We start from the raw sequence: 23,565 nt of genomic DNA, 5'->3' as shown, positions 1-23,565 counted from the left end.
ACAAAAGAAAGGGCATTAGGCTGTGGTATGAATGCCAAACCGATCTGATATTGGGTGTACACAAATTTGGTGGTAAGTTAGGGTACTGTGAAAAGCCGGTAACTTATTAAACAGGAAAGATTCAGCTTCTTATTTTTGTAAATTATTATTCACCTCCCAAAAAAATAAAGAGCGAAGAACAAAGTAGTCAAGTCGGATGCTGGAGAGAACACAAGGTCTGATTTAGTTATAAACTCCTTTAACCATCAATGGAAACAAAGCCACTCCACCTCTCCCATTGACGTTAAAACTTTATGAAACAAGAAAGTACCACTCTAAACTCTCACACGTCGATTCAAGAGTCTACAGAAAATGACTATGAGTGAGGGGAAGTGAAACAAAGGGGATAAGGCGGGAGTAAAGTTGAGAGATAAGCTGGGATGGGGCAGAATACGAGATGAGGCAATTCGAGAAAATACTCAGGTGATGAATGACTAAACGAGTCTCTGAGAATGGGTCGCGACCTTTTGTCCCCTTGTTACAAACTTTACAACACTCTTCGTCTCTAATACGGCAGTGAACATTTCAATACTATAGACCGTACAATTCTGTTGGTGAAGACGTGTCATGCTAGTATTTGTGTGTATTTATTGTATTACTTTAAATGTCTCTTACTATAATTAGTACATATTATTTCAATGGAAACATATACCGGACTTTTCACTAGGCACACTACCCCCTTCAATTTTTGAACAATTCATAATTTTCAAATATCTTTTTGAAATATTCAATAATACCTATGAAATATGTTTTAAATTGATGCAACTGATGTCACCCTATCTTTCCTTAATTAGAAGCAAATCGAAGGTTTAAATAGGAAGTCCTATCGAATGATAGATTACTCCAAATTGAAGACCTTGTTAGAAAAACCAACGTCACCAAGATAACCAATGTCTAAACATTTCTTAAAAAAGGTTTAGTCTAAACAAAAGTAAACTTTAGTTTCAAATGATGGCTACACTGTGTGAGTTCAACTTTAGTGACTTTATTTTCACCATTATTCACGTATTATAAAAACCTTTAAAATGAGGTGTCATACTCGTATGAGGCTAATACAAAATCCCTTACCTTTCCCTGAAAACGGAGATTTATAAAGTTGTTCCATCTTGCTTAGTGTCTAAAACATCGTTGTGCACTCAATCGTGCACCTGATGAGACAGTGAGAATACCTATTTACCTAGATTATCCTATATTTTGATTAAAGAATTTATTTTGAGCTTCTTAGTCGCTGAAATTATTTTATCTCTTCTGACTAACATGACTCCAGACTCCAAGAACCAAGTCTGTGACTGCGTCAGATTTTAGATAGTGCCCTAAGAGGAAGGTGAATTGGACCTAAACCCAACATTCCAATTATGTAAATCTGTTCCACCATAGCTACGATTTAACATACTGCACCTTGGTGTGGAAAGTAACTATAGCAGTTTGAGTGTTAGAGGGGGCTTGATAGTCCTAACGTCACTCCTGTAATAAAGGCATTTTTAATTTAATGTAATGTATAGCCTAAAACACAGATCTGTCTACAAGACGTAGTGGTGAATGCATTATAACATGTAGTTTCTATAAGTTATACCAATATCAGGATTTGGTTATAAATATTTGTAACCAAAAGACGAGCCAAGCCTTTGTTCTTCGTTCATCCTGCTTCGAAGTTCACAAAGCGTTTTACAGTAAATTAACCCTTGGTAACAAGTAGTATCGTAATGAAAAGTCACAATTAAAATTAATCACAACTACGCGCTGAACGTGTCAAAGAGGTGTTTATCGTTATTTGTTGAATACAGTTGAATAAGTATACAGATCGCGATCATCGGTTCCCACCGAGGGGGGAAGAAGTATCTGACCATGCTGTTGATTCTACCCGTTATGTATGTTTGGCAGTCTTTGATGTGGAAAGTTCCGTTGTCCCCAGAGATATTACGTCACTAGCTACAGACCAACTTTCCTGGACCATGACTTTATATTTTATTAAAATCCCGTGTTGACAAGCCAACCATGTGCGCCGAGGGAACAATAACATACAAAGTACATATTTGAGCCGAAAACCTTCTATACAGAACACACAAAGTCGTATATTTTACGCTATATGGTTTTATACAGTTTAATGGACTTTAGAAAATAAAATATGTCTTAATCCTTTTATGAACAAATTACCTGCTAAACTACTTGGTACAATAAATTTTGTTGTTGTAGGTACATTATACCTCTCAATTCTAGAAACGTAGTTTATTCTATCTTGAAAAAATTCATTGATACTACGTAATGAGTACTATTTAGGTGTCCAATCAATTTTAGGAAGAATTTGAGATTTCATTTGTCAATCGCCTGCATTTACCTAATCAAAAATGTGTAATTATACTATTCAGTTTTTTAATATAAACTTCTTTTGTTTTTAAGATTAGATACCACTTATATATTTTCCTCACGGAGCAAATTTATTTTTCTATTATTGGTATCTTTGGAGAACTTACTTTGGCTTGACTCTAAATAAAAAGTAACCAACCTAAAACAGATTGAACCTCCTTACCCACGAAACACGTACAGGCACCACAAGCACGAAGTCTGAGAATAGAGGGCGCCACCTTCAGTAAGATTGATTGTGACTAACCATTACAAAGTAGTCCCTTGCAGGCCGTCCATCGTACCAATGTAAATGTTGGTCCAAGCCACCCTTCTTTACTTGTCTCAATGGTAATTCAACAAGCAGGCGACAGCTGTGCTCTCAGCATTTTGTCTGTCTTGTTCATGTGTTAGTTAAGTTTTCTCATAATTTAATTTTTAATATTTATTTCTTACATGTTAATTATAACAGATCATAAATTGAAATACGTAGACCTATTGTTTATAAATTCCCAAATGTTAACTATTAATACCTATTTGACAGTGTAGGTCATCTCTTTAATAAATTACTTAAGAAAATATTATCTAGTATTTGACAAGCCTAGCAAAACCAATAAGCGGAGAGCTGTGTGAAAAGATGGTTACGTACCTATGAAAACACGATACAAGTTTTTGTGCTACGTAACACCACTATTGTAAGAGTTGGAATTCACAATACTCACTAAATGTTATCTCCACATTAACAAGTTAGTGTATCGCTTCAGACCATCCGTAAAGTAAAGTTCAGTGGAAACAGAACTTTAAGTGGAGAACATCAAATCTTGCTGACATACAAGGGGTGTTAATCTAAAAATAACTTGGAAATATCGCAACAACGTATAGCTAGAAAAGAACGGACTAATATCTGACTATAAAAGTGATGTGAATTTATACAATACATGTGGCCTCAAAGACAAAAAGGAATGCCTAGTAATTGGTGCTACTACTTTACGGGTGGTCTGTAGTGAACAATAACTTGCTAATGTGGTGATAGCATGTAGCAAGTTTAATGAATTCTAACAGTTACAAAGTAACAGTGTAACGCTCCGCAATACTTGTTACTTCGGTGACAGTAAGTAAAAAGAGATTGGTTTTACTACTGTACGAGTGTTCTGAAGCGTACAATAACTTGTACATACAGTGATGCTATGTAGCGAATATAGTGAATTCAAACTGTAAAAAAGGTGGTGTGATGTTCCGCAATAACTTGTAACAAAGATAACATGAAGTAGAAATAGATTGGTTTTACTACTATACGAGTGTTCGGAAGCGTACAATAACTTGTCAATTCTGTGATGCTATGTAGCGAGTACAGAGATTTCCAACTGTTGAAAAAAGTGGTGTGATGTTCCGCAATAACTTGTGATTTCTATAACAGAAAGTAAAAATAGATTTGGTTTTATTACCGCACAAGTGTTCTGAAGCGATGCAATAACTTTTTACTGTAGTGATGCTATTGTAGCGAGTATAGTGAATTCCAACAGTTGAAAAAGTGGTGTGACGTTCCGCAATAACTTGTGACTTTAGTGACAGCGAGTTGAGTGTAGAGAGAGGGGTGTCCCTACAACATCGCAACTTGTACACATTGTGTTCTCCGGCGGAGTGTTCTGGTATGTAGCGAGTATAGTGAATTCCAACTGTTGCAAAAGTGGTGTGACGTTCCGCAATAACTTTTGACTTTAGTGACAGCGAGTCTCAACACATGTAGAGAGAGGGGTGTCCCTACAGCATCGTAACTTGTACACATTGTGTTCTCCGGCGGATTGTTCCAAGTATTCTCTTTCATCTCGCTTGTTCTTTTACAAACATAAACATAGACTTAAATTAAATTGTTGATTAAACACAACTTTTTTGCATTCAATTTTATACTGGGCGATTCTTATTGCAACTTTTTTTCAGTTTGAAAACGGAATTGCAATCTAAAAGGAATGGTTTTATAGTGAATAGCCAGTTTAGATCATGATATTAGTGTCACTAGCTGAGCGTTAGCGAAGCATATGACTCGAAGGAAAGCAAAAATGTTATTTCTATATGTCCACATTAATCTCGAAAAAGAGCTGACCTGCAGACTTGAAATTTCGCATGGAGCTTTTACATTACATTACATGGGTTTTGGCTGAGCGATAGTGAACTTTTTTACATTGTTATTATAGGAAACCATGGTGGCATGTAGAAAGTCGTAGAACAAACTGAACACAATTATATACGAGTAACATTTAACATGTATCTTCGTAACTCAAGTAGCCTAAACACATACGTCCATCATCACTTGGGTACATTTATCACTTAAACAATCCTATGAAACCCAAGTTGATGGATGAACATATGAATGTGTCGTGTGACAAGACAACAATAGAAAAATGTCATTGAGTTTAAATCTTGCATGCTGCGTAGAAAATAATGAGTGTTGAGAAAGTGGTATGTCCATCCATGGGATATGGATATGCGGCATTGAAGCCTATCACTTATTAGGCTGGCATGTCTATTTTGTCTACCGCGGTGATGGAAATCTTATTTTATATTGATTGGTCTGTCTGTATTCAGGAAATTTCAAGAATAAAATGGGCTATTGACTTGAAATTGTGCATAAATCTTTAGCAAAGTCTTTTACGTGATACGTAATGTGACATGCTTCTGTGTCATCCAAAAATAATCATCCCTGACATTGTTTTTTAGTAGCCTACTCAACAACTAAAAGAAATTATGTATCTTATTTTACATCTCCTGGTTAGTGGATTTGAATGACACCTTATTGAGATAAAATAGTGAAAGATCATTTAATAAAGCATTTAAAGAAAGCACCTTATGCGTCATATGCGTCAATTTCCTACAGCCTGAAGAAGGCATAGCATGACAGCCACGCCCCTTATTGTGTCTGACAAGATTTTTATACATTTTCGTGATATGGACGAAAAAGGTAAAAATAAAAATAACATTGCTTCCAAATATTGCTCGGCCTAAATTAAAATAACTAATATGAAATTCTTTAGATATCACGATAGAATTGTCCACCAACCTGGCCTGTTGAAGGTAGAAGCACATATCCAGCGTAACATTAAATAGTTAATTTATCGCAAGTAAAATATTATAATTTCTCATGAAAACTGCCTGCTGTTTCCTTAAAATAAATGAAATTGGCTTAATAAAAAAGTAGAGTCCTGGAAATGTCGGTCATGTTTGTGAATCACACCTTCTAAAAATATTTAGATTTTGGAAAAATTTGCACTTTTAGGCCGTTAGTTTTAAATTTCCAGTTTTATTTATATGTTGCTTATATGATTATTATGTTTTAGAAATGCCGTTATAGGCTATTATATAATAGTGTACGCTATTTTTAAAGACACTTTTCTTTCCACTACCCAGACGTAATCATTAATTATAAAACATGACATTTAAATAAACTAACCTAACCTAACCTAACCATAGTGATTTGACTTACTGTTGTGTTTGTTTCATATTCGTTATGACCATTTATAATTTATGTTGTTTAAAAAAAAAATCTTATACAATTTTTATTTTTGCAGGAAAATAAAGATCAGTGCCTGGACAATACGTCCGGACTTTCTGACCGTTGTAAGTAGCGCTTTGTATCCCCTGGTATCTTTTGTAGTGAAAAAGTATTTGTATTATGTACATTACAACGAGATACCACATAAAGTGTAACAGGCGTCTTTCTCTGAGGTTGCATAAATAATTTTAGGTGTATTGTTCACTAGCAGTTATCCACGGCTTCGCACGCAATTTCTAGGTTTTTCACCTGTATTAGCACTTCTGCTTCGAATGAATTATATTTGTGACACCAATGATAAAGTTGCCTTCTTGTAAAACGACGAAGAATAATAGAATATATATTTTAGGCCATTGTAATTTATTACGTTCTTAGAAAACAAAACATGCTTCCCGATCCCGATATGTCCTTGCTTCCCGATCAAGAAAATATATTTCACGAATCAGGATAAGCTTACTTCTGGGTTTTATAACAGACTTTAAATGTATTCCAAAATGTTAGATAATAACTTAGTGGTTGAAAGTACATTCTTAAGAACATTGTAATCATCAACCTAATAATCGTTACAATAGCCTAATTATATCTCTAACTTAAAGGATTTCATAATATTAAATGTGGTATATATGCAATTTGAAAAAATCTGACCTATATTATAAAAATATAGCTTTTCAAAATAATGTTTTTAAAAGGTTGTCTGTGATAACACACGTGCCGAAAGAGACGACTGGAGAGTATAGTCTTTGATTGTATTAGTTGCACAGTATATAAATCATTCATACATACGATATGTGATGACTTCCGTAGGACTATTTAGGTTAGTTTTGAGGTCCGACGCTAGAGCTGCGCCATGTATCTTTGATTGCTCGGTTTAAATATTTACTACCTCAGCTTCTCCCTCCACGTCCAAGCGCTTACTTTTTCCATGATCCGGTCTATAGCATTTGATAAGCATTCTAATGTGTAACTAATACAATTAAAGGTAGGCCTGGAGCATTAAGACTTGAGGAACAATCAGAGGTATGTAACCTTATCACTTTTTCCAAATCAATCTTGAGGTATTACCATTAATTAGATGAGATTCTTCCTAGGATGTCATTCGTTGTTGAAATTCACCGAGCGTTCATTACACCAAATTGCATGTTAAACACGGAAAATTTGTAAGTTATTAAAAATGCTTCGGAAAATGTAAAGTAGTAATGAAAAGGGCTAAATAAGGGAGACGTGGTACGGGGTAGATCGATAACAGGCGGACACTGTGTAACCCCCCCCCCATTCCCCTTCACAACCCATGTGCTCGAATATTGTGTCTGCTGGAACGGGTAAGTATTTGCATTTATACTATAATTATTAGTTAACGTAAAACATAATTAAAAAAAACAATCATCAAAACTGAGTATAATACAATGATAACACGTTTCTCGGTGATTCATTCTTAACTTCGATTTTTTTTTACAAACACTAAATTAAAGGAACCAACGATAATTTAACTTTTGTATCCGAAAAATTACTTTAAATGTCATTGGTTTTGTCATTTTATCTTCCAAAGTTGTGAAATTTATGCAACATGCGTTGCAAAAAAGTCCTATCAGTTTTCACTCATTTTATATTGTTTATTGGCTGAGCGTTAGTGAAGCCTATTTCTCGGGAACTGGAAACACTTCATTTTGTCTGTCCGCACTGTATTTCGAAAACAAAGTAAACTATTGAATTGATATTTGGCATGAAGCGTCAAACTAATAATATTATAAATAATACGAAACGCATAACCTATTCTATTGATTTTTTACATGGGCATTCTTAGGGTTCTTGGGATGAATATAGGTTTATAATTATTTCTAAATTCCTTTCAGGCTACTCCCCACTGGTCTCTAAAGCATTAAAAAAACCATCTTTGTCTCAAAGCTGCGAAATATTAATTGAAAGAGTGTTAAATTAAATCAACTGTGCGGTATAAACATTGAGCTAGGATGTCACAAAAATATGTTTAAATGATTTAACCACAATTCTCAATTTGTTTGCATTTGTAAAAACATAACAATAGAAACAAACTTGTTATTTCAATATTGTGGAAACGAGGTAAACTAGTTACTTTTGATTACTTTACTTGCATTACTTTATAAATTAAATTGTGAATTTGTACATGTCAGGTATTGAGTTTGGTATCCTTAGACATTGTGGGGATACTATTTACAGTAGTTGAAGGAACAAAACACGGAGGACCTAGGCATTATCATGATTCAACAAACCATTCACTCTTTGACTACAATTCCAAGGCACAAGCGAGGGATTATAGCAAGTAGACGCAAAAAGCAATGCACAAAATACTAAATGCAATATTTGAGTCAGAAATCGTTGAGGGGACATCGCATCCATTTCTCTCTGTTAATATGATTAGGTATACAAATACTGATAAAATTCCTAGACTAAATGGAGGACATCGATTTATATAGCAAACCTGGATTGGGAAGCAAGAACATGTACTTGACTGTATAATGTATTGCTTTATATACGGGTGACAATTGTCATAATGTAATTAATATTGATTTAGATTTAGAAAAATTTTAAATGTCAATATCTATATCCATACAGTTTAGAAAACTGTACTGTTTTGAATAAAATCTCATTACAAATATGTAGGATATATAAATATATATCTATATGTGTGTGTGTGTGTGTGTGTGTGTGTGTGTGTGTGTGTGTGCGCGTGTGTGTGTGTGCGTGTGTGTGTGTGTGTGTGCGCGTGTGTGTGTGTGCTACAATCCTATTTCTAATCGTAGTCAGCAAGTTGAGGTATCCAAGTTAAAGTATGGGGTTTCATAAGGTTCAATACTTGGACCAATTTTATTTTCGCTATATGTAAATGACTTTAAAGATCTTATACATACCTATCTGGTTCAGTATGACGAAGATACAAGCCTAATCTTAAAAACTAAATCAAAATTCCTAATAGAATTGCCAGCCTACACGGAATTGATAGTTAAATTTTGAAGAAATAAAATTGGTGACCAACAAATCCAAATCAACCTGCATGGTATTTAATACCCAGAAAATTTTAACAAATCCTCACCATCGGTAATGATTGGTGAAAAATCAATGGTCAAAACATATACCACTAAAGTCCTCGGTATCAACATAGATTGTTATCTGTACCCTTGAGTACTCATTGAAAATATCTCTAACAGAATTTCCTCCAATATATATTTGCTGCAAAATTTATAAAATCATTGTCGTAAGACCTCACAATAACAAAATACTCGCAATAACACAGAAAACAAACAATGATGCTAGTTCACAATTGTGTGATGTCGCATGTAGTATAGTCTAGATTGGTTTCTGGTTACGAGTTGAAAACTGAAAACTTAGTAATGATATGTCAGTCAAAATACTCGCAATAACACAGCAAACAAACAATGATGCTAGTTCACAATTGTGTGATGTCGCATGTAGTATAGTCTAGATTGGTTTCTGGTTACGAGTTGAAAACTTAGTAATGATCTGTCAGTCAGAATACTCGCAATAACACAGCAAACAAACAATGATGCTAGTTCACAATTGTGTGATGTCGCATGTAGTATAGTCTAGATTGGTTTCTGGTTACGAGTTGAAAACTTAGTAATGATCTGTCAGTCAGAATACTCGCAATAACACAGCAAACAAACAATGATGCTAGTTCACAATTGTGTGATGTCGCATGTAGTATAGTCTAGATTGGTTTCTGGTTACGAGTTGAAAACTTAGTAATGATCTGTCAGTCAGAATACTCGCAATAACACAGCAAACAAACAATGATGCTAGTTCACAATTGTGTGATGTCGCATGTAGTATAGTCTAGATTGGTTTCTGGTTACGAGTTGAACACTTAGTAATGATCTGTCAGTCAGAATACTCGCAATAACACAGCAAACAAACAATGATGCTAGTTCACAATTGTGTGATGTCGCATGTAGTATAGTCTAGATTGGTTTCTGGTTACGAGTTGAAAACTTAGTAATGATCTGTCAGTCAGAATACTCGCAATAACACAGCAAACAAACAATGATACTAGTTCACAATTGTGTGATGTCGCATGTAGTATAGTCTAGATTGGTTTCTGGTTACGAGTTGAAAACTTAGTAATGATATGTCAGTCAGAATACTCGCAATAACACAGCAAACAAACAATGATACTAGTTCACAATTGTGTGATGTCGCATGTAGTATAGTCTAGATTGGTTTCTGGTTACGAGTTGAAAACTTAGTAATGATCTGTCAGTCAGAATACTCCCAATAACACAGCAAACAACAATGATGCTAATTCACAATTGTGTGATGTTGCATGTAGCATGTAGAGGTTACTGGATACGAGTTAAGCCCATAAGCCAATAAGTTATGGGCTTATTTTTATGCACATATCTTATGAAATTATTCAGTGGAGAACTTGTTCAAATTCCTATTTTCAATTATCATTTATATTACAGAAAAGTCTGTTCGCATTATCAATAAGTTATCTTCCCGAGAGTCGAGTAGAGAATCCTTTAAGGATCGAAAATTACTGACATTGCCCGCGCTGTATATGCTTGAGACGAGCATGTTCTGTCCTTTCAAGTGCTGGGAAGGGCAGGGGTGTCCATAGTTATAATACAAGAGCTGAAGAAACCTACAGTGTTGCTCAACACAGGCTACAGCTTCATAGCTATCTCCAATCTCAGATGGGTGTCCGATTTATAAATTGTTTGCAAGAAAAAATCAAATTCATCACAAATTGATTAACATTCAAGAAGGCATTGGAAGAATATTTAATGGCAAACGCATTTTATTCCGTGGATGAGTTCTTGCAACACTTTAACAAACCAGAGCTAAAATATGTGGGGAGCTGTAGGGTGTGTGACTCAGTGGATGTGAAAATGTTTAAAATATGCGTATAAGTGTAAATGGGAAAATTTATTAAATATATTTTATATTTTTGTACTTTTATTTAAGTTTTAATTACGTTATACACGGCAGTGCTTTTTTGCAGAAAAATAGGATTAGTAACGCATGTCATACAATTTTGTATAATGGTTAAATTAATTTAATTGGGTGCATCACATCCACGATACGCTGAATCTTTGTGGAAAGGTAGACGAATGAAAGACACACGGTTGTTTCCTATTCACTTTATTAAAAGGCAAATCCTTGTCAGCCCCTCAATCGATAAATTTTATTGTACATGTGTGTTCAGTCTCCTTTAAAGGATCAGGATGTGCAATTTCCTTTATTCGGAACCGATTGAATCTAATACTTTCTTATGATTAGTTTTCTTGCTGTTATTATTATGTTACTAATTATACATACAACGGTCATAGCTGTGGTATTGTTTGTGGAACTGTAGCTATCATAAGGCTCTAATAGTTTTAATTAATATCGTTTTATGGAAATGTACTATTGAATTCATACTTATAGGGGCATTCCTAAATCTAAACCCCTTTTAGTACATCACTAAGTTTGTGAAATATAAATAATTTGAACGAATTGCCTTGTATGTAAATGTAACATTATTACACAAACAAGGCTATAAGTCTAGTTTTTAAATTGCGGTTTATTGTTAGTTTTTTCAAGCTCAAGAATTATACAAAATAAACATGAGTTCATCCTATGTAAAACAAAGGAAATCAACAATATGTTCAGAATTGTTACAATCGTCAGTAAACATTTAAAAAATGCAATACACTGAGTGTCTATATAAGGTATATAAATTCGCCTTGTGCTCATTATTTGCATACCTAGTGGGAAATACATAGAAAACTATAGAAAGTAGAGCAATTGGTGTTAAAAGTATAGTTAATATAATATAATATCTTAAAGTTTAAGAATTTCATAGTAAGACCAAGATATTTTTTTAAATATCATCTTAATTACTTTAGATTCTATTCAAGATCATATTAGTATGTTCAGATGGTTTTATAATGGTTGTTAAAGTTTTATTAATTTTTAGACACAAATGCTAAAAAACAGTAAGAATTTCTCTTTCTGTCACTAAAAGTGGATTACGATACTTTATTATGTAATAAAGTTGGTAAAAGTAGAAAACAAAGATTCCTCACAGTTTCATAAAACGATCCAGATATTTACTGGCGGAGGCCGGATGGGGTTTTATTCAATGGTTGCTACGCCATTTACTTTTACCAAGCTCGTTGAGACAAAACTTTTGCCTTCAAAAGATTAAAACTTTTGAACAATAACAGTAATAACCGTACACTGGATCACAAACTTGAACACACTGAATCTACAGTAATGGTGAATGCTTTAATGGAGGTTTTAAATCAAATCTCTCAACTTTATTCAGTTTCCCCTCTCACATTTATCGCTAAACAGCTTGATTGTAGTTGTCAAAGCTGCTTGTTTAAACTAATTATTAGAAGTTTAAGTGCGGTAAGAATTTATAATGTACTGGGTGTATTATTGTATAGATCAATAAAGAGGTTTCAGTTACAGTTCGTACAATTTATGTATTTTTCAATTATTAGTGCATGTTCATGTTATTATAAGTACACTAATACCACTTGTCACGTAACAGGCTTTGTCAAGTGGCATATCCTGAGATATGCTGCGGACTGACTGATAAACGGAAAATCAGACGAAATAAAATATTTATAGCCCTCAGTTAGACAGATAGAAAAAAATCTTACAGCCTAATGAGTGATAGACACAAATTTTAATTAATTAAATACTATAGATGGACTTGCACCTTCGTCGAAATCATTGTTATTCTATGTAGAATTGAAGTTTCATACAACATTTAAAGTCTACAGATTAAACTTTTTTCTAAATAACCTACTGATATTCAAGCTATGTAAAAGGTTAGCCACATGCCCATTATCAAACATGATGTAGCCTATTAGAATTGATGTACACACAAAACGTCTAGCCTGTAACTAAATTCGTCCTTGAGATATTGTGCGGAAAACAGGCTTATAGTAGAGACAGGAGCTACTTTAGAGGACTCCTCTGTATCGAGATAAGTTTAATATTGAACACTCATTTTGGACTCCATAAGCTTCAAGTGAGTGCAGCTATACTAATTTATGTTGTAATGGAAGTTCATATTATTGACATCAGGAATAATTCAAGGTTTAGAAGGGTTTTCAGTAGTAGGTAATCTTGTTAATTTTAGTACACTAGTGCAAGCTTTGTGGCGTTAAGAACTACTTCTGGACCATAAATAATGCCTGGAATGCTTCCGAATTCTTCGCGGTTCAAGTGGGGGTCACGGGATAACCACCCTGATATAGTCAGACGTGATGAGGAGCGATTACGGAAAAAAGATCTATCCCAGCATGGATAGAGAATTCAGGAGATCATGAACTATTGAACTGCCCATTTAACAAGTATTTTTCAGGGATATGTGTTTCATTTCATGGTAATCACTGGCTTAAGGAGTGTCTAGAAGCATCTCTCTAGTTAAGAGCTACTTTAGTGCATGGTCTTACGAGATACCAGATATTCCGGTGACCCAGAACTGTGACTTTTACATATTGCCCATTTCCTTTCCTTGTTACGAACCTTTAGGAAGCTCCTTTTATATAAGAGATTCCCAAAACCCTGTCCTTGACCAGATAGGAAATTCAGACTACATTCCTAATGCCTAGTTAATGAGACCTAGTTAATAATGGTTGTCCGTTTAATAGAGACTCAAAAATATGGGAGGCGAATACACCAAAAGGGTTAGCATTGAGCACTCAGAAAATTTTGGTCTGAAAAATGAATGACCTTTTTTCTTTAAATCTTTAAATTTATAAAAAAAATTAAAGATGTTGCAATAAAAACATAAAACATAATATAAACGAAAAGTAATGTAATAACATTAATATACTGAACATTACCAAAGTTGAATCAACAACGAAAAAATTTCTCATGTTAGGTAGGGGTTTTTACACCATACGTCCACATTTCGCAAATAATTGATGTTGATATATGTTTTTATCTATGAATAAACCAAATACGCAGCGTCTTTTCGGATTAATAACATCCTGATAATAATGAATAGGTCATAAATCTACGAGACTAATATAAAATCATTCGTGGCGAACTCGTGGCTTATCTTTATTCGTGTATTATACGTAAAAAAGATATTATCGGTTCATTCACTAAGACTTTGAAACAAACTCGAGCCAATTGTAAGGTATATTATGTAAATTTCTGTTACGACTATGGTTTTAATGGAAGTATCAGTTATAAACACATAGTTTATTAGTTAATGTTAATTTACAATGTAAACATGCGCTTTAAGGTTTTATAGGGTTCATCCTAATCATCATTTGTAAACTTTATATGTATGAAAATGTATATGTTACCAGTTGCCGTGATACGAAATAGAGCGTGTATGATGTGTATGTAGATATATTTTAGGTAAATACACTTTGAAAATTTCATTTTATTCTAGCCGAATCTTGTGAGGACTACCTTGAGATTAACGGTGTTCCTTGTCAGTGTTGGAACGATCTATCAACATGACTGGAGGGTTTCCAAGTAGGGGCGGGGCAATATTCCACTAACGGCGAATTGTGTGTTGAGACATGATAAAGTGCGGCGCGGAACTAAACCGTTTATCTCTCCTCAACTTCAGTAGCAGCTGCAAGTGTCTGGTGTTCGACGGAGCGCGGTCTAGCGAGACTCGGAACTGAGTCGTCCATCTCTGCTCAACTCCAACAGCATCTCCAAGTGTCTGGTGTTGATTGTGGTCTTACTTGACTCGGAACTGAGTTGTTTATCTCAATTCAACTTCAGTAGCAGCTGCAAGTGTCTGGTGTTTGACGGAGCGCGGTCTAACGAGACTTGGAACTGAGTCGTTTATTACTGCTCAACTTCCACAGCAGCTACAAGTGCCTGGTGTTGACGGTGGCCTTACTTGACTCGGAAATGAGTTGTTTATCTCTGCTTAACTTACACATCATCTGCAACTTTTTGGTGTTTGACAGTGGTCTAACAAGACTCGGAACTGAGTCGTTTATTTCTGCTCAACTTCCACAGCAGCTGCGAGTGTCTGGCGTTTGACGATGTGCGGTCTAGCGAGACTCGGAACTGAGTCGTTCATCTCGGTTTAACTTCCACTGAATCTGCAAATGTCTGGCATTTGACGGTAGCCTGACGAGACTCGAAACTGAGTCGTTCATCTCTGCTCAACTTCCACAGCATCGGCAAGTTTCTGGTGTTTGATGGAGCGCGGTCTAGCGAGACTGGGAACTGAGTCGCTCATCACTGCTCAACTTCAGCTCCAGATTCATTTGTATAGTGCTGAGAGGTTGTATTGTGTTGACATCGTTGTAGTGGACTTGTCTATTAGAGTTTGGCTGACAGGTTTTGTTCATAACAGATTGTTATAAATTACGCAAAGGTTCCTTTCTCATTGATATTTAGGGATTCCTACGTTTTCGTAATATTAACAGACCCTAATGAGAATGGTATTACTTTATACTAACATACAGCAAGGAGTATTTAGTTGGTAACTATAACAATTGTCAATATTTTGTACATATTCGATTTAAATGACAATTTAAGAACCCTTATAAATGTGAAATATTTTGGAGATTTCTTACCTATCAATAAAAAAAGCGTACATATGAGAGTATAATTTAATAAATTTTGCCGACCTTTGAGATAAGAGAGACAAGGACCGGACTGTCCACGAAGTCTACGTCTGAGGCGGGTGTAGAGATAGCGCAGGTTCCAACCTTGCTTTGACCGGAGTACCTTTTATCATTTCTACTCATCTCGGACTGTTCCGACTCTTCTTACTGGTGTACGTGTTGCATCTCTGAGCACATTTAATTATAGATACTAATTCTATCTTCATTACTATAATACCATCAGAGATATACTAATAATAAACATTAGGCTAATTTGAATAATTTTAGTGATAGTGATAAAAAGAGGTTACAAATGTGAGTAGGCTGTTACAGGCTTCTTTATTCAGTACCAGAATATGCGTGGCATGCGGACTAAACCTTAAAACATTTTCTCCCTTGATAGTTGATAGTTACTAACCTTATCTAAATTACTGCTGCCATTTCACCTTATATATTAATTTTCTTATTCCACAATATTTTATCCCGTTGAATTTACAGCAATCTGCCCTGGGAATGGGACGTCATCGCAGTCCAATTTTGATAAATGTTTTTAACCTGGCAAATATTTTCAAATCTCGGTTATATATTAATAAATATTTAAATAATACAGTGTTTTAAAAACATTTTCGTGGTTTTATTTCCCTTTCTTAACTTTTATTTTAAAACATTTGCTACATTATTTGATTTTTTACATCAACCCTGGATACTTTGATGCCAGCGTTATTAATAGCTCACGTTTTTTAAGGAGTTAGACATGTTTTTTTCACTTAATTCATACCATTAGCCATAAAACTCACTCTATGGCTGTTTTTTTTAAATTCATATTTAAATTTAACCATACTCGATGAAGCCGAAAATTTGCATGCAATCTCAAGTCAGTGACATGTTATTAAAAAGAAATTTAATAGGTTTTATGCTGATATTTTGGGCAACCACTGAGAAACCATAATAACGAAAGAATCGCAGAATAAATAAATTTGTAAACAAAGTGGAAACAACCGTATGACATTAATGTGATATATTAGGAAATGCCGCTTTATTACCCCGTTTAAGTCATTTGGTGACATGTCTCGTACATTGCTATGAAACCCAACTTAATAATAATTATAAAAAAGTTAATGTATTAGGTAGCAATATATTTTGAGAATAATGTCATCTTTATACATTGAAATTTACTTGAAAATACTTTACTACATAGATAAGAGTTTTATGATGGTACATACCAATCATTGAACTTGGCTGAGTACCATTGAAGATTCTCTCTTAGTTGGCTGACAAAATTTCGCTTTTGTCTGCAAAAAAATTCAGAATTTGTTTCTTTACGTCTGTCCATAGGAAATTTTGAGATAAAATTACCTATAGACTTGAAATTTCGCAGGCTCAATAAATCCTGACACGTGATGTGGCGCATTCCTTCCTTGTTGAACTAGTGACGAGAGAACGGGTTATAAGTTTTTCCAACCAAAACTTTGAATTTGAAATATTAAAATTATCCAAGTTTGATTTTATATCTAGCTAGGCAATACAATTGATATAAAACTTACTATTTAGGAATTAAAGAAAACTGAAAATGCAAGAGATCTTTTTATGCCCGAACAAAAAATATAAATATTTACTTTACTATATCAGTTGAGCACAAAGTAGGAATTGGAACACAAAATGTATTTGGTTTCCTGTTATGTAACACTATGGTACATCACTAAACATAGTTGCAACTACGTTATAACATAGATATGTATTTTAATAGGAATAATTCCTTTGTAGAACTAAACCAGGATCACACTATATACATTCTGTGGACGGAACTGGTTTAAACTTGTTAATATAAATAAGTTTTATATCACACTATTCTTAATTTAAAGTAATATATGATGTGTAAATAAACCGTAATACGCATAACTCTTTATTTACCTTCAGTAATAAAATCATATGGTAAATTAAATTTAGTAGAGAAACTGAGCTGTAAGCTGACAGTGTATTGTAACATGACAAATCACCCTGTCTGGTGTTTTAACACTATTAGACATTGACGCAGCGAGGGCGTTGGCCAGAAACAGTTGCTACTACAGGAAATTAGCAATATTATCTCTCAAATCTTAAATCTTTATTAGATGTGGCAAGATATAAAAGCACCCTAACACACCTTACACATTTCATCAGATACCAAAATACCATCAACATTGCTAGGGAGTTAATATTTTATTTTTTATTACTTTATATTTTTAGTTACTACGTTAGGTCCGAAATGTTTAAACTGTTTTATTTTTAAATTCAAACACAGTGTTTTATTGTCTATCATTATGACAAGTTATTTCATGTTTATATAAAAAGTTACAATTTGAAACTATGTAATTTTACTTTTTTAAGATAGATAAACATAAAAACTACACACTCTTGAAGAATTTTGCCTTATCCACGATTTTGGATGTAGATTGTCTCAAAATGAATCCAAAGGCCATTTATATAATTTAAGATCAGCTCAGAATTAATCACTCCTAAGATTTAAAATAATTAGTACGCTCTTAATTTTACTTTAAAATATATAGTCTTCTCCAGCAACTTTTTGGCAAGTGATAGTTCTTTCTTTTAATTGTGTATTAAATAAATAACTTACAATTACTTTGGAAACGTTATTAATATAAAAAAACTGTAGTAGCATAATATTTATTTGAGAAATGTTTGATGACATTTTCAAATTTCAAAGTAACTTTTTGTGTTTAAAAATTCCTCTTTTATGTAGAAACAAGTTAAAGTTTTAAAAAAATTGTGTTAAATTTAACTTTTATGCAATTCATTAAATCAGTCTTAAACGTCGTTATAGGTATTAGGAATTTTGAGTTCACTTTCCTCTCATCTCAAAAACGGGATAAAATGAACAGTAATTCATTAGATATTTGAAGAAGAATAGTAAATATCTCACTAGTCAGATATTTTTAATAAAAGGGAAGAGTTTTTATTTTAACCACTGTAATATAATTGACTCTTACATAAGATATATTTTAATATCTATGTAAAATTTACTGCCCTATGCTTTTTGATAGATACAGGCAACATTTGGTGACAAAGAGGTGTTGTTATACTCTCACTCAAAATAGTTTTGCCTACCAAGGTATTAAAATGTACAATAGTTTATCACAACATCTTAAGGTGCTGCCTGTAAATAAATTTAAGAATTGTATTAAGCTTATTATATTGGATGAATGTCTGTACAGTGTTCAAGAGTATTATGACATAAACTTTCTTAATTATTGACTGTTATTAATTGTTGTAACTTATTCATTTATTGTTGTTGTTTTTGACACTTGTCCTGCATTCTGTAATGTGTAATGACAAATAAACGAATCTGAATCTGATAAAGGGTGTATGAATCCTAATATAGTAATTGATAAACCTGATTAGATTATTCATTCCATACCCTGTCTGTCCATAAATTCATGTGAATTAATTTTCTTAAAGTGATTAATAAATACAAGTTGTTCAATTAAGAATCCACAGGGTTAATTCTACTTATATATGTACTCGTGTATTTCAATAATACAGGCAACTATAGTCAATATTCAAATGCGGAGACAAAAAGTACATTTATATAGCAAACGTTAAGTATCTAATAATTTTGACACACATACCACATCGAACTCTCATTTATATATATATATACATTTTGTGACACACTCTGTTCTAATATTATACAGAATGTTATAAAGCATATTATTGGTTTTTTTCATAGATTATATACGGCACGGGTACCTCCACTCACAAGGTTGCAGTAGATGAACTTAATATACCTGACCGCTTCGTTTTGGTTTTGACGTTGCAGGTAACATAAACTGAAGCTAATGAGAAAATAATGACGGTACTGATACCTGGTAAATCACTTATCTTCCTTACGTTTAGTAGTTGGGCAGGTTGCGTATAAATATAGCGAACATCAAAACTGTACTTTCGAAATTAACTCACATCGATGCTGATTATTCTGATACTTGACAACCTTTGTGTGTTTCAAAGAACTCGTTACCTAAGACTAGAGATACAAAGAGTAACCCTCATTGTATACCATAAAATGTGTGTTTTTTCTCTTAGAACAAGATGCTTATAAATTGTGCTTAGATCCTTTGCGCTGCTTCCGGAGTGACCGGATATTCAGGATGGGGAAGGTTAGGGAGTAGGAGCCACCTCCTGTGGAAGAATTAGGGCACTATATCTCAAAGTCATGTCTCCCCGGAAGAAGGGGAGGTCAGCTCTGAACCAGCCTCTCCAGTCAAAGTAGGCAGGTTGTGGCACACCCTTGTTGAAGCTAGCAAGAACCTCTGCCTCTGAGGTTAGGGAACAAACCCCACCAATTCCAACAGTAACCTCCCGCAGTAGACTACACTTATCGAATTGCCCACGAACCCCAGAATCTCGACACTTGCTGTTAGTGATGTGCCGCTCCTGGACATCGAAAAGGTTGCCCAGATTAAGTGACACATCGGTTTTTGCTGTGCCCAGTGGTGGGTTCAACTGGGAGGTATAAACCAGCTAGAAGTGATCATTGCTGGGTTATAAATTGTGTTACGCTTCTTTAAAGTAAAATAAATACTCTTGTTTCATATTACAGGATGGTTGTTTTAGCTAATTTTGTAAGAGCTTAATCAAACTGTGTAAGGTGTCAATATTTTTACTCGTATTCCTTGTAAGGTAATGCAGTTTCTTTAAATAAAATTTATTGATATCCATTAACGTATCAACAAGTGATAGAAGTAATTCAACATTAAAGGATTTCTTTAAATAAACAGTAAAACTGTTGATGGTTGAAATAAAACTAAATAAGACTGTAGAAGTTGCGCAAGTAATTAATTAGAATGTTTAAAGCAATCTGAAAATAGGCTATGGTATACTTAGTTCATCTCAATTTACAAAAGGTGTCATATGTCTATTAGGAAAGTGGTTGACGACTAGCACCTACATCATCTGGGAGTGGCTCATCTAGTTGATGGTGTAACGACAAAGTTATATCGGTGGCAGATGAGAATAATTAATAGTACATGTAATATTAGTAACTGTACATGTATAATTAATATATCGATAACAGTTTGAGATACAAGAAAATTGTTATTCTGAAAATGTTTTGAAAATGTTATAAGCATCCTAGAAAACGTTTTTTCCCCTATTTCGATAAATTACGGAGTTTTTGATAACTTTGAACGGCTACTATATTGACCCAGCAGGCCAACGAACTTAGCTGAAATACTATAGGATAAACGTTATACCAAGTTTCAACATGTTTCTGCTTTTTGTGACAATTATTGTTTCCCACAATAATATATTATATACAAAACAATACAGGATATATAAAACATTTTGGACAGGAAGGTGGTCTCTTTGGTGAAGTTATGAAGACCTTTTCGGTAAGTGCTAACATGAGAATAGTTGCAACAGGCTGATTTTGTATACAAAATCTATCTAAATTTCAAATTCGCCACACTTATTTTCATGCATTCTCAATTTAAAGCACAAATTAGGTTTGTTAAGCGCAAGTATAAACCCGTTAGCAATGCCAAACTGTTCAATCTCAATAAATTCAACTAATAAAGCTTGAATTAAAACAATAATATAACTAAAAAATGTTCAAAAACAAAAAAGGGTGCTAAATTTAGTTGAAAACATTGTGAAATCTGACTCATGAAAATAGGTCAGTACATAATACAGATGTAAGCTGTTGTAATGTATGGTTAATAGTGCCGTAAACATGTAAACCCGGTTACTTTGTCAGTAAACCATAAAAATGTGGTGTGTTCATGATTTTCACTTATTGTCCGGTAACCATTGTATGTGAGAGATGGCAATGAATCATTTTATTCATTGGCCAATTAGATTTTATTCATTTGCCTGTAATTAGTACTGCGCCATGAATCGATAAACGTATCTATTTGTCAAGACTGTCTCCTTAAAATTCCAGAACTAAAGTTGGGCCCAAAACAATTAGCTTATTGCTACAGAGGTTTAAACGATGTCGTTCATCAGCGTGCTGCGTCACCCACCCTATTTCAGTATGCGTCAGTAACACAGAGCCGACATTGAAAACGCTGACGGGCAGATCTATTTGCTACCGGAATAATGCAACGACAGCACTATCCTCCGTGCCTTATACAGTTGCAGTCTGTGTGCATCTGACATAAATATACTACACCTGTGCAATATATTTACTTCTTTATTCACTGAATATATTCCGGAGGAGTAAACATCTTACAAAGCGCTATAATATGACTGAAGATAAACTGATGGCAGAGATAAGGAATGTCCATACCGTCTTCAGTCTGTTCTTTCCATAACTTTACCAGAAAATGTTATGATATTAGATTACTGTTTGCAGAATACTAAATGCTGACTTTGCATTGCTTGTGTTTATGATACTGTGATAGCGGGGTAGCTACGATAAATCTCTCGTAACCGTAAAACGTGTAACATTCAGATAAATTAAAGATACACGATTATGATACATTCATGGACTCACTTAGTCATGCATTATAATTGATGAAAATGAATTTACTGCATAACGAGAGTACATTGTATATTTACAATTGGACTGAAAGTAATTTATGTAATACATATTTGCTACTTTGCAGTTAAACTTATATGTAAAAGGTGTTTTAACGTAATGCATAATTAAATTAATTTCGGGATGCTTTGTTGACGAAAAAGAGCTAAACATGTAATACCTTATTTTTGACAAGTACATTCTTTACACTGTAATAAATAACGATCGAAAAGTTAATAGTAAACAATACATTTTGTTTCCTGTCCTAACATTAAATATTTTTACAACAATGAACATATAATGGTCTTTCTGTGGTAATTTTTGTTATTTGGTTTAAAGTTACTGAGTACGCATTAGCATGATCGGCAGCCGTTCGTCACCAGCTGCTAACATTATTGAGGAAGCAATGGAATTTTTGGTAGCTATTTCTTTAGGTTTCCAACGGCAAACACTGAAGATTTCAGTCATCAGCTGTCACTGGGCATACACTAAGTATTCAGCAGTCGTTACTTTCACCGGCTAACATAATGGTGCTTATTAAAGTATATTGATTTCATGGTCATACTTCTGTTTACTGAATAATTTGCTTAATAAAAAGCATCTATAGAGTTTTAATAAGCTATAACAAAATTTATGGGTTATATAAATTAAGTTTTTATTTTATTAATCCTTGAATTTTGTATTACATATTATAGAATTCTGATTTTAAATTATTTGAGATGAAATGCTCACCATGACATTGTGCATCGCGAAACACGTTCACCCCCCATTAAATTCAGAAGCAAATGCAGGTGTCTTGCGTTTTGCGTTTTACAGAGGTCGGGCTTGAGCCGAAATTGAGTCGTTTATCTTTGATCAACTTCAGGAGCAACTGCAGGTGTCTGGCGTTTGACAAGCTGTAGGGTGTGAGTCGAAATTGAGTCGTTAATCTCTGCTCAACTTCAGGAGCAACTGCAGGTGTCTGGCGTTTGACAAGCAGTAGGGCGTGAGTCGAAATTGAGTTGTTCATCTCTGCTCAACTTCAGGAGCAACTGCAGGTTTTTGGCGTTTGACAGCGGTCGGGCGTGAGTAGGAATTGAGTCGTTAATTCCTGCTCAACTTCAGGAGCAACTGCAGGTGTCTGGCGTTTTCAGCAGTCGGGCGTGAGTTGGAATTAAGTCGATCATCCCTGTTCAAATTAAGCAGCAGCATCCGTTTATGACACTTCAAGGCATCTAACTCAAGATGATTGTATGGGATCTTGAAGTGTTTCTAACGGATTTTTTTCAAAATTAATTACTGTAAATTATTATTTTATTTTAACTTTTACATTACACCATCTCTTGTCAAACTGATTTTAATTACAATTTATTTTCTAATTAGTTTCCGTGATTTTCTACAAAAGATACGTGTATATACATTCATCAAGCAGATATGGGCTTAATTAGAGTTATTTTTTAGAGAAATTTTATTAAAATTAGTCGAATCTTATAAAGAATACTTTGAGATTAACGATCTTCTTTGTAAGTGTTTGAACGATCAACCAATGTTACTGAAAG

The 23,565-nt window shown here is 34.0% G+C and overlaps 1 protein-coding gene across 3 annotated transcripts in view; it reads left to right on the top strand.

Annotated features, from left to right (window-relative positions):
• The window catches only part of LOC124359955, a 222,149-nt gene that overhangs the window by 12,174 nt on the left and 186,410 nt on the right, over positions 1 to 23,565 (top strand). For all 3 annotated transcript variants that reach the window (XR_006922198.1, XM_046813148.1, XM_046813147.1), the window contains exon 2: positions 5,943 to 5,991. The gene's annotated coding sequence lies outside the window, so the exon portion shown is untranslated. The remainder of the gene's footprint in view (positions 1 to 5,942; positions 5,992 to 23,565) is intronic.

The sequence above is a fragment of the Homalodisca vitripennis genome, chromosome 4, assembly GCF_021130785.1.
Source record: "Homalodisca vitripennis isolate AUS2020 chromosome 4, UT_GWSS_2.1, whole genome shotgun sequence".
NCBI lineage: Eukaryota > Metazoa > Arthropoda > Insecta > Hemiptera > Cicadellidae > Homalodisca > Homalodisca vitripennis.
Note: the sequence above shows the minus strand (reverse complement) of the source record. Positions and strands in the feature narration are given on the sequence as shown.